Source organism: Arvicanthis niloticus, chromosome 8, assembly GCF_011762505.2.
Source record: "Arvicanthis niloticus isolate mArvNil1 chromosome 8, mArvNil1.pat.X, whole genome shotgun sequence".
NCBI lineage: Eukaryota > Metazoa > Chordata > Mammalia > Rodentia > Muridae > Arvicanthis > Arvicanthis niloticus.
In genome coordinates this window covers 14,141,228-14,153,725 of record NC_047665.1, presented here as the reverse complement: position 1 = coordinate 14,153,725, position 12,498 = coordinate 14,141,228, and the positions used below count along the sequence as shown (strand labels likewise).

Genomic DNA, 12,498 nt, shown 5'->3' with positions numbered 1-12,498 from the left:
ACCCTCAGAGAGTCAGCCTCAATCAGACCAGGCAGGCTGGGGCTGTGTGGGAAATACCACTTCACAACCCCCAGTTGGGTCCTATCAAGATAGCTTTTGAGGGAATGGCAAAGAGAATGTTTTACCTAAGGAGTAAGGGTTTTTTTACTCACATAAAAATGTAATCCTGGGGCTGGGGAGTCAGTGGGGACTCCTGTGCGGGGGATGAGGCCCTGAGTTTAGATACACAGCACTGGTGTTAAAAGCCAGTCTTGGTGTGACTGTATCTGTAATCCCTGTGCTAGGGGTGGGGGCCGTGGAGACAGCTGGATCCTGGCAGCTCAGTGGCCAGCCAGTCTAGCCAAACGAATGAGTTCTAGTGAGAAACCCTGCCACAAAAATATAAAATAGAGGGGGACACAGACACAATCTCTGTGCCCCCCCCCACATATACACACACATATGCGCACACGTATGTTTGGGTCCACCCCACCTCCATACACACAGAAGTAGCCCTGTGGGATAGTGTGTGAGGTTCCTGGAATGTGAGGCTATAAGCCATTAAACACATTTAAAAATAAATGGATGAACAGTGAAACAGCTAGCTGAAGGGTGGCGGCTCTCATTTACAACACACTTTTGTGTCCCCACAGCTCTTTAAACCCCGATGTTCCCAGGGGATGAAGCCAATGTCCTGATCACTACAGGTAGTTCACATGACACTTGCACACCACACAAAGAGACAGAGTCAAGAGTCAATTCTTAGAGCTCAAGGAATTCATTAACAGCTCTGAGGAGGGTCAAAGGTGAGCCTGGACTAGAGGGAGACAGACAGTCCCTGAAATCATCTTGACAATAAGGTACAGTTTCAGAGGAACAGGGTGAGGGGGGGCTGGTAACACTTACCTGTTGCCCAACGCTGTTGCCCAATGAGACTGTCAGGGATTGATGAACAGGTACCTGCTTCCTCCGGGGCTTTGGAATTGCTCAACAGAGGTTAGAACAATCTATTAAAATGTCGTGCCCAGACCGTTGGTAGTAGAGTTGTTTAGAAGGAGCTGGAAAAAACACAAAAGAAAATGGTGTTTGGGATAGACCAAAGCCCCAGATGGAAAGGAAAGAGCTGAAGCAAGATGTCTTAGGCCTCCACCCACCACAGCCGACCCAGGGCAGGACACAGGCTTCCTCAGGGCAGATGGAGGGCACAGAATGCCCCACTGTCTAAGACCAACCATGCGACCCAGGAAGGCCAGGATGGTGCCAGTGTCGATGCCCACAGGTAAGCTGTGCCCTGGAGCCGGGGATTAGCAGGGATGTTTAGGGAAGTTCAGCACATCATCATCCACCCTAGCCCACACAGTCACCCAGCCACTCCCAGAACTCACTGTAGAGTCCCCACACTCACACGCAGTAGGGATCTTAAACACTCACACACAGCGGCTATGCTAATTTACGAAGTAACTCACACACATTCACACTCTACGAGACACACTCGGTGACATGCTCACACAGTGGCCTCACCAAACACACACAGTCAACAACACACTCGGTTCCCACACTGGACATTCAGTACTGGCTCTTACACACTCTCTGCTACTCCCTGGGCCGCAGCTTCTTTCCTCACTTCCTCCTTCTCAGCCGAGCAGAGTTAGAACCATGGGTGTAGACTCCTGTCCTCCAGCTACATCTGACTGCCTTGCCTCTGGCCACGCACAGAGTCGGTGGAGTCCCCCTCTGGGCTCTGGGAGCCAATAGGCCACAGGACGTAGCCCCTCCTACCACATAGGCTCCTGAGTGAGCTAACCTTCTTGTGGCTAAACTACCTTGGGATGGGTTTTTCTCTCAGTGACTCCAAAGTCACTACAGGAAGACATTTTTCATTGGCTAGCGTCACTTTTTTTTTTTTTTTTTTTTTAAAGGAAATAGCTTTATTACTCAGGTTACTATATAACCGTGCCTCAAGGCCAATGAGTCTTAAGTGCCCAAACATCTGTAATAGCTGGACAGTAAGTGCATTTACCTGTTAAATTCAACTAGAAAGAAGTGTGTTGAGCATGCTCCAAGGCAGCAGCAAGCTAAACAGTAACTAGACTTGATGTTACACTCTTAGCAGGCTTGCCGGACAGAAATATTAGACTTCCAAACAGAAAATACACGTTTTTCTACATTCTTCTCATAGCATGGGTGATAAACTGAATGTTTCCAGAAGTCGACATGACACAGCAATAAAAAGCTCTGTAAGGAATGTGAGCTGAGTGCAGCCTCAGTGTGCCGGTCCTCTGCGAGCCAGCAGAGGAGAGGCTCGCTCATCCCTACGATGGGGGAATTACGCTTCTGGTCAAGACATGTGCACATGTCTTGTGCGAGTGCCACAGTCAACACTGAGTGCCCCCCTCAGTCACTCTCCATCTTCTTGCTATCTATGGCCTCTCACTAAACCCTTCAGGTTTTGGTTAGACTGGCTAACCAGCAAGCCCCAGTTTGGTTAGACTGGCTAACCAGCAAGCCCCAGGCATCCTTCGTTTTCCATCTGCCCAGCTTGCTGCCACTCCCAGCTTTTTATGTGGATTCTGTGGATCCAAACTCAGATTCAAGCACCTTTCCAAGTAAGCCATCTTCCTGCCTCATCTTTGTTTCTGAGACAGGGTCTCATGCAGTTCATGTTGGTGCCAAACCTGCTAAGTATCCAAGGCTGACCTTTGACTTCTGATCCTTCTGCCTCTATCTCCAAGTGCCAGGATTCCGGGGCTGTACTATCATGTTCAGCTCAAAACCAAGGCTTATTTTTAGCCAAAACCAACAAAAAGTGAAGAAGAAAATTCCTGTTACAGGCAGTTTGCCACAAGCCTAGTGGTGGTGGCACACACCTTTAATCCCAGCACTCAGGAGGCAGAGGCAGGCAGATCTCTGTGAGTTCTAGGGCAGCCTGATCAACAGACTGAGTTCCAGGACACCTAAAGTTACTCAGAGAAACCCTGTCTTGAAAAACAAAACAAAATGAAAGTGACTTGCCATAGGCCTCAATATATACCACATAAAGGAAAGTTGACAGATACCAGATATCAGACAACAGAGCCCCAGAAGCCTGGAGAGACGGGAACCACGGGATGAAACCTCTTGTTGTCTCAGATTACTGCCTAGAGTCTATTTGTGAGCCAGGGAGCAGGAAGGAGAGCCCAGTGGGCTCTCAGAGGTGAGAAGATGCCCAGCTGACCATAAAGGCTGACTGGCGTTGACAGGAAAGAGGTCTACAAAGAAGAAAGCTTTACCAAAAAAGACTCAGTGATCCCCAGAGACACCCCTATGCTGAGTTCACATGAGAGGGAACACCATGAGCCTGGACAAAGAACATTCCCTCAGAGGACCAGAAGGAGCATTTGCAACAGCACACAGGGCAAGGCTGCCTGTGACCACTGTCCATCCTGAAAACTACGGATCTGCAAGCCATCGGGTCCAGTACTCAGGAGGGTCTTCCGTCCCTGGTGGGAGATCACTAACCTTCCAGTGGCCTCTACCATCCCATTTGACAACTTTTAACAGGAAGGCCAAACTATTTACAATTTAATTTCCTCCTTGAAGAAAACTCTAAAATATCTGGAACTTAGCAAAGTAAAAACCACAAATGACTGACATCTAATCAAAAATTACCAGGCAGGCCTAGAAGATGCAGCTCAGTTGGCAAAGAGCTTACCTAGTCTGTTTAGAGCCCCAGGTTCAGTCCCCAGCACTATATGCTATACCTGGTGGTATACCCCTGTAACCACTCAGGAGATAAGGGAGTTGAGTACAGAGTTCAAGGTCATCTTTGGCTATCTGGGAGGTTAGAGGTTAATCTAAACTACATAGACCTTACCTGGGACGTGTGTGTGTGTGTGTGTGTATGTGTGTGTGTGTGTTTTGATTTTTGTTTTATCTCTCCTCCTGAATACCAGACACACATAGAACCAGTCCTGGTGGAAAAAAAACAAACCAAAACCTCAATCAGTTGAAGTGACTCATAGGAACATTTCAGTATATTACACCTGTGTCTAAGGATAATGACAGAATAACTGTAGGCAAACCACTTTGGGTCCTTGCTTGGTTTCTCATTGGTTTAACTTGATGGCTCCATACTGAAAACCCGCCAAGTCCATATCATCAAGGAGCAAGCCCCAGGGTGCCCTAGTCATGGCCGATGACCCTAGTCATGGGATGACCAGCACCCAGTAAGATTAATGCCACCTCATGATTCCAAGGTGCCTGGGTGAGATGAGCACTCATCTTGGGCTCTCAGCCTAGGAAGGGCTCTAGTTCTTCATCTGAGGAGAACATAGTGGGGTACCTCGTGCCTTGGAATTGTGTTGGGGGATCAGTGGGACTTCAGAGCAGGGCAGGGGCATGAGGCCAAGCTGAGTGGAGAAGACAACACAGTATCTTTCCCCCCCCCCCCCTTGAGACAGCAATAAGCCTATAATCCAAGCAAGTTCCCAGTCTCTTCATGGCTGAGATTGCAGGCATAAGCCACCATGCTCAGAGGAAACAGCTTCTTTTGAACAAAGGCTGGGGGAGTGGGGGCTGGGAGTTGGGGGGAGGGTGCTGGGAATTCACATCAAGACGCCAATGTCTCAGAACACCTGAGTTTACGCCTTGTAGAGATCCAGGAGGAGTGTGTCCACAGAGGTCTGAGCCATGTGAGGAACATCCACCAGCCTGGTGTTGAAGCCTCAGCACACAACTTTGACCTCCTGTGCCAAAGCCCTTTCCTCTCAGTCTTCCCCTACAAGACCAAGGCCCAGCTGTGCAGCCTGGCACCTAGGATGAGGCTAGGATAGTGGATGGTGGCATAAAGGATCATCTTGGTGGCCCTGAGATTATTACAGCTTCAGCATATGACTTTAGGTAAATGAGGGAATGGCTTCCTCATGAATTACATTTCTAGGCCAAAGATACCACCCTGAATGAGAGATCCAGAGACAGAGGAAGAGGAAACATAGAGTTCCCTGCATACCCAGAAGGGTCAAGCTACCAGAGGTTCCAGCCACAACCCTGGACTCATAGGAAGGCCTGTGCAAACACCCTTTGCTCTCACTCCTAGGTAATCTCCTTATATCTCCTAAGAGTATATTAACAGCCTACTCCCCACAGCCAATACATCCATCTTTGGGGCAATGTGGCCCTTGTTATCAGTAAGGTTTTGCATGTAGTATGTTTCTGTTTATATGCCTTATTACCTAGAAATTAAAGGCTACATTCAGCTTCCCCAGAAGGAACACAGTGATGGTCCTACATAGATTCTTGAAACCTGGGGCAGCATACAACAAACCCACACCCAGATTAGCCATTCTGTTCATTTTTGGAAGCCATAATAGGCAACATGGCACATCCATCTGACAGGTTACTGTCACCAGAAACAACTCTAGGCCACTGTGACATGCAGAGATCCCTACCCACTCAGCTATATCAGGACACGGGGAAACTAAATACTAAGCACAGTAATAATTTTGTTCTGAAACTAGATTGACAGAGAACCACAGGTCCAGGAATGGATGAGACATCAGGGCTGGTGAACACCAAAGGACAGAGCTACCCTATTGCACAGGGTGGCTGTGTTGGAAAGTCAGATCTTGGAACTTTTATTTTGAAATCACAGGCTCTGCTTCCTCAATGCCGGGATTAAAGGCATGCCTTGCTGTGCCTAACTCATTTAATCTTAAAACAAGATAAAATTACTATTATATTTACTTATTTACTTATTTATTGTGTGTGTGTGCATATATATATATATGAGTTGCAGCCAGCATGTCTCTGTCAGAGGGCAACTTCATGGACTTGACTCTCTCCTCTTTCTGTGTAGGTTCCAGGACTACAAGACTGTCACAGCTCATCAGTCTCTGCTGCAGGTGCCTTTACCTGTTGCATCATCTTCCCATGTCACGTTTACTCTTACCTGTATGTTTACTCAATATTCTCTGTTTACTCTTTGTGTGTGTATGTGTACATGTATGTGTGTGCACACGTGTGTGTATGCATGTGCACATGTGCCACAGTATGAGTGTGGAGGTCAGAAGGCAACTTGTGGATGTCTTCTCTTCTTCCAACATGAGTTCCTGAGGATAGAACTTAGGCCATCAGGCTTGGCGACACATGCCTTTACCTGCTGATCCAGCTTGCAGGCCCCCAGAATTCCATTCTTTCTGTAAGTTCAGGCTGCCTCCAGAACAAGCTCTTTGGCTCAGTATGCAATTCTCTTTGGGATTATGTTTGGCAGTTTTCATTGTAAAACATAATGAAACAAGACAGAAGTGAGGTCTTCATGATAGCCTGAAACAGACACTTATTTTCCCATATTGGCGTCTATCCCAACCACCCTCCCCAGACCCTTTAGTGCTGATATTCTCCCAGGAGCCCCCTCAGATGCTTTGCACAAACTTTTCCTCAGTAGGAAACAGGATTTCTCACCTCCTGTTCTCATCCTCCTCTTCTCTCCCATTCAGCCCCCCCCCCCCCCCCACACACACACACTCTGCTCTCACCTGGGCTTTTCCTTCCCTCACTCTGCTATCCTCCTCATTCTCTCCTCACTGGCATGCAATTAAAAGAGGAGCCTCATTTTATCACGTGACCCCCAGCCGAGCCCATGAGACTTGGTAGATGTTCTGGGTGAACAAATGAATACATGGTGGACTTGGAACCAATGTGCCAGTGAATGTTTGGAATCCTTCCAGTACATGTACATCCACATGCAGAAATATGCTTTTACTGCATGCAAATTTTGAAAACACAAAATTTAAGTTCCTGGTAATTGAGATCACAGAAGGTAGCATTCCATCCTAAAGCAGTCCTTATTAGGCCAGGCCCACCACACCACCATGCAGATGACAACTGAAACAGGAAGACAAGACCATGACTTAAGTGTCAAGTGTCATGACACAAACCCAAATGTCAGGAGCTAAAAGCTGACACCCAAATCTGGGGGGACTTTGGAAGTCAGTCATGAGGCAGAATGCAGGGTCTGGGTTCTGCATATAGTAAATACAGGCTGCTCTACCTCACAGGACCTGAGTGTCCAAGTCGTGTCACCTCACAGACCCAAGTCACCATGATATCCCACTTCACAAGATCTGAGTATCCAGATAACCTCAGAGGAGCTGAGTAACCATGCCCTCCACCTCTCAGGACCAGAGAAAACAGGCTATGTACTTAGCAGGACATGGGATCAGGTCATACCACCTCATAGGACCTGGATGTCAAGGCTAACCCACCTACAGGACCTGACAGTCCATATCATTCCACCTTATAGAACCTGATTGGACACTTCACAAGAGCTGAGTGTCCACATGAAGGTAATAATTACAAGGAACTTAAATATTTTCTATCAAAAGAATGACCACGGGAATGTGACCTTGGCAACGCTGTTTTGTAACCTCCCCTAGCTTTAAAACCTCTTTGTCTACTTAAAGGCCCGTCCTCATTCCCAAAGCATAATGGCCGAGGCCGAGGACACCTCTTCTCATTTTGTTCATCTTCTCTACACTAATATTTTTCTCTCATTTTGTCTTAGCTCTTTGAGAATTTCACACAATGCATTTCTATCATAGACACCCCTCTCCCCCAACTCCTCCCACATCTACTCTCCAACACCCTCCATTCACCCAGCTTTGTATCTTCTTTCTATTTTAACCCTCCAAGCTCAATTTGTTCTGTTCATATATTCACAGATGTATGGCTTTCCACTGGAGCACCGTCAGCTTACCAGGGGCTGAAGTTTCAAAGAAAACTGACTGTCCAAGCAGCTATCAATTGTCAATAGCTCCTCAACTAGGAGTGAGACTCTGTGCCCATCACCCCGCTTCATGCTGGGATTTGTCTAGCTTCAGCTTGCGCAGATATTGCATATGTTGTCACAACCATTGTGAGTTCATATGTACAACTGCCCTGCTCTGTCCTGAAGACACTGTGTCCTTGTAGCTATTTGTCGCCTTTGGCTCTAACATCTTTCTGCTCTTCTGCCGTGATCCTAGAGCCTTAGAAGGAAGGAATGTGATATAAACATCCTGTTCAGGGCTGCATGTAATGGAACAGGAACGGTTACATTGGGAAGAGGGTGAGAAGACAGGGTAGAGGAGGGAACACGAGAAAGGATAAATAACACTAAAGACCTTTAAAAAACTTCATATGAAGGCCTACTGTACAAGCTTCTTTAAAACACACACATGCACACACACAAACACACACACACACACACAGAGAGAGAGAGAGAGAGAGAGAGAGAGAGAGAGAGAGAGAGAGAGAGAATATGAATGGAGCTACCCTATAATGGGGTGATGATATCCCTACTGGACACTCCAGGCTATCAATAGAAAACCCATCACCAGGAATGGGTTACCTCTCTTGGAGCTGTTGGCCAATGAGGCCCCAAATACCTCCAGACATTACAGGCTAATGTTATTGGTTACTCTACAGAATTTGATGTTAAGTATAGATCACCCACCTCATAGGACCTGAGCGTCTAGATCAGCTCGCTTCACACGACCTGAACATTTAATTATTCCCCATTTCCAGGGGCTCAGAGATGGGTGATGATATTGTAGTGGGGGAAAGGCACCAAGCATGGAGTTCCAAACCAGGCCATGTGGAGTACACTCTCCATGGTAGGGATCACAGGGGTGGGTGTTGGGGGGGCAGGAAATCAAGTTTGATGCCAGTGTAGATGGCAGCCAGTGGGCCCAGCCCCACTTGAGGAATTTCTGAGACAGGGGCTCACCAATCAGCTGTTTAAGGGAAAGTCAATATATGAGGCCCAGACGCCACAGAGACCACCTGTTAATGGTCATAGGAGAGGCTTCCTAGCACTGGGAGTCAGAAAACCAGAAGGAAGAGCAGGCCAGACCTCAGTACGGTCACATGTCACCCTCACTGTGGTGCAAGATATGTCACCAGGCTGCAGTCAGCTTGCCCTCAGTCCACCACATTGCTGTCCCCCTTTACACAGGATCTGCCCTATTGCATTCCTCCACACTGGCCCAGATCTGTCATATCCAACCCCCACCCACCTAGAGATTATGTGGGGCACAGAGGAGCCTGAGCACAGAGGGAAGTGTCCACAATGAACGAAGGGCCTTCTCATTTCTCATTTCCTTCCTCGACTAGCTTGGTTCCTGCCCCCAGTCTGTCCCCCTACCCAGAGGCAGGCAGAGACAGGTCACCACAGCAGTGAGCAGTTCTGTGTATTCTTCTGTCCTTGTTCATTGTTTGGGGCACACATCCGTCTCAGAGCCTTCTTGTAGTTGCTAGAACAGTCCACAAAGCCAGCATCATCTGCGTTTTATATCTGCCCAGCGTTGATTTGACTTCCTGCCCAGTCACTTTACAATGGAGATAGACACAATAGAGAAATTATGATTTCTATCTGTAAGTGGAGGATCACAATCAGCCTACCCAGGGCCCCTGAGAAGGCACAGTGTGGCGGAAACTTCTGGAACATGCATCAAGATACCCAAAGTCCCTGTTGTAACCCATGGAGCTGGCTCTCACCACTGAGCAGCAGGGCCAGGCTTCTCACTCAGCACTGAGGCTTCTGAAGACAAGCCCACTTCAGCACTAACTCATAATGTGCTCTTGACCTCTGTATGCAGAGTTCAGTGTGGCTCTGGGGCCCCTGCACATTGAGAGGTGCAGATCCCTCTAGAAACAGAAGTCAGCCTCTGCTGCTACACTGTAGGGGCAGAAGCAGGCTTCAAGGGGCCTGTGGCAGCCCAGTTGAGACAAACCACTTCCTCTTGTCCTTGCCGGAGCTGGCCCCACCCCTAAACCAAGTGAGTTGTGAGTTATCAGCTTAGCCAGCTTATGTGGGGACCATCCAGTCCATTCACAGACTTTGGGGGCTGGGACGAGCTGGCAGAGTGCTCAGTGCTCATTTCATCTCTCACAAAAATGGGGGCTGGGGAGAGTCTCAGTAAACCACGTGTAGAGTCAGGCCAATGAGAGAACCTGTCTAAAACACAAATAGGTCCTGGAGAATAACATCTGAGATTGTCTTCTGGCTTCCCCACGCATGTCCCACACACACATCCCCCCCCCCCCCACATGCCCTCACTGCCCCCCCCACACGCATATATGAGCATATATGAGCCTGGAACTCAGAGATCCACCTGCCTCTGCCTCCCAAATTCTGGGATTAAAAGGCGTGCGCCACCACCCCCACCCCCTGGCTAAGAAGGACCAATCTAAAGTGAGGCAGAGCTGCATACGCTCTAAACCTCAGTGTGCTCGGCATCATTCAGATCCCACTTTACAGAAAGGGAAATCGAGGCAGAGTCTGAGAAGCTGTCCAAAGCTGAGTTCTGAGGCTCTACAACTGCCCATCACCCTGTTCCTGGCATTCTTTCTCACCAGGGTCTCCTCCCTATTTCCCTGCAGCTGCTCATCCTCTGCAGCACTCACTGACACCCAGAAAAATGGAAACTGGCTTGTCATCCACAATGACAGTGATTCCTGCCCTACACTCCCCACAAGTCCCAGAGTCCGGCTTTTCAAACATATCCTGCCTCTCCGGCCTCTGCCTACTCTGCATGGCATATAGTATCATCGTGTTATCATAACCATATCATCCCATCTGTGCTGCTGGGAGCCTACCCTACGGCTGCCAGCCTCCTAAGGGGCTGTACCACTGCCCAGAGCTGCCCAGGCAAAGCCTGGGGGGGGGGGTCCCAAGGAGTCCTTAGAGAACTTAGTTTTCTTTCCCAGCGGTGCCCAGCTAGACAGACATATCTGTTAATATCTACACTGTAGACTCTAGCAGATTCCAGAGCCACATGGAATGAGAAGGCCTATCCTCCACTAAATAATCACCTGGGACCACCTCTTCTGCTTAAGCAGAAAAGAACCTGTTTTCTCCCCCCACACACACACACCACTGAGACACAGGGTCAGCCTTGGATCTGTGCCCCCCTCCAGCCTCCTGGGGGCACAATCGTCACTGACAGACTTCCCATATCCTAAGTTTGAGCTGTGCCCCATCTGCCAATAGCATGTCCGGCACACTGTAGTTGCAGAAGCTTCTCATACCCATCCATACCAACTCTATCTTCTCGCCAGTATGAGCCACTGAAAGACAACGGCATGAAAAGAGACACTGCTAGCATGCCACAGCAACTTCCTGCCTTGAAAACATCTGTCTCCCTTGAATGGTTCCTGTTTGGTTTCTAGTAATCTCCTACCACCCTCCCCCATGTAGCCCCTTCACAACACAAGACCATATTGTAGGGTTGGACAAAGATCCCAGGAGCCAATCTCCACTCACCCTTCTCCCAAGACCAGTCTGCATCTCCTCCAGGGCTGAACTCACGCAAGAACAGAACCCAACTTCCTCTTTCTAATTTTTGCAATATTGGTCACAAAACAGTGACATATCTGTATTTCCGTAGAGATGACGCAACAAGAGAGATTGGTCTGCTGGTTTTGAAGGGCCTGGTCTGCTTGTGGTGGGATGACTTCGAAAGCATAATCCTTTTACGTGAGCTGGCTCAACCATACCAGGCTTCTGGCTCTGAAGTAGCAGCCAGGGCTGAGCTTAAGTTTAACAAGTCACTGAGTGAGGATGCCTCCTGAATCTGGTTTGGTGGGCTCCTCTGAGCAGATTTAAGATCAATGCTGTCTACAGGGAAGAAGATCTATCAAAGGACAGGTGACTCAGGCCAGATTGACCTTGGTGGCTATAGAAGGTTGGAAGAAGTACACCAGTGACATTGTTTCATGGTGACTCCAAGAAACCTGAAGAAACCTCTGGTGATCTGGCTGATGAGGGCTGCCCTAGCAAGCCTAAGTTCTGCCTCTTCCAGGCAGCCCTAAGGGGAAAGCCCCCTCATTATCTCAGGAAGTCAATAAATAATGGGACAAGGGGTTACCCTAACATGCATACAGGCTGCAAGTTTGACTCCATTTCAGTAATGCCTTCTTTTTTTTTGGGGGGGGTGGTTTTTCGAGACTCAGTAATGCCTTCTTAATCTCTCCTAAATTTTGTTTTCTTTAGGTTTTGTTGAGACAGTCTCACCAGTCCAGGATGGCCTTGGATACACTGTGCTGTCCAAACTCACTTGAATTTGTACTGTTTGTCTTTCAAATGCTGGGATTGCTATTGTGCACCACTGCATCAACTAGTCTTAAATTCTGTGTGTGTGTGTGGTGTGCATGCATGCATGTGCACAGGTACATGTACATGTGTATGTTCGTGTTTGTGTGTATGCGTGCATACATGTGGAAGCCAAAAGTCAGAGCTAAGTGTTTTCCTCAATTGCAGTCCACATTATTATTATTGTTACTATTATTGTTATTATTATTATTTTGGCATTTATTGCTATTCACCCTGGGGTTAATCAACATGACTAGCTTGGCTAGCCAGCATCCCCCAGGGACCCTTCTGTCTCTGCCTCCCCAGGATTAGATTCAGCCTTTTCCCACGGGTACTGGGGATTGAACTCAGTCCCTTATGCTTGGACTGAACCATCTCCTCAATCCTCTAAACATTTGTTTTAGTTAGCT

The 12,498-nt window shown here is 48.1% G+C and overlaps 1 protein-coding gene across 7 annotated transcripts in view; it reads right to left on the bottom strand.

Annotated features, from left to right (window-relative positions):
- The window catches only part of Fgd3 (FYVE, RhoGEF and PH domain containing 3), a 62,224-nt gene that overhangs the window by 37,546 nt on the left and 12,180 nt on the right, over positions 1 to 12,498 (bottom strand). For 2 of the 7 annotated variants that reach the window (XM_076939052.1, XM_034511076.2), the window contains exon 2: positions 886 to 1,037. The gene's annotated coding sequence lies outside the window, so the exon portion shown is untranslated. Of the gene's footprint in view, positions 1 to 885; positions 1,038 to 1,133; positions 1,153 to 1,562; positions 1,803 to 6,112; positions 6,287 to 11,260; positions 11,355 to 12,498 lie in introns of those variants that run through there. The other 5 variants (XM_076939049.1, XM_076939051.1, XM_076939048.1 and 2 more) reach the window with 5 other exon arrangements.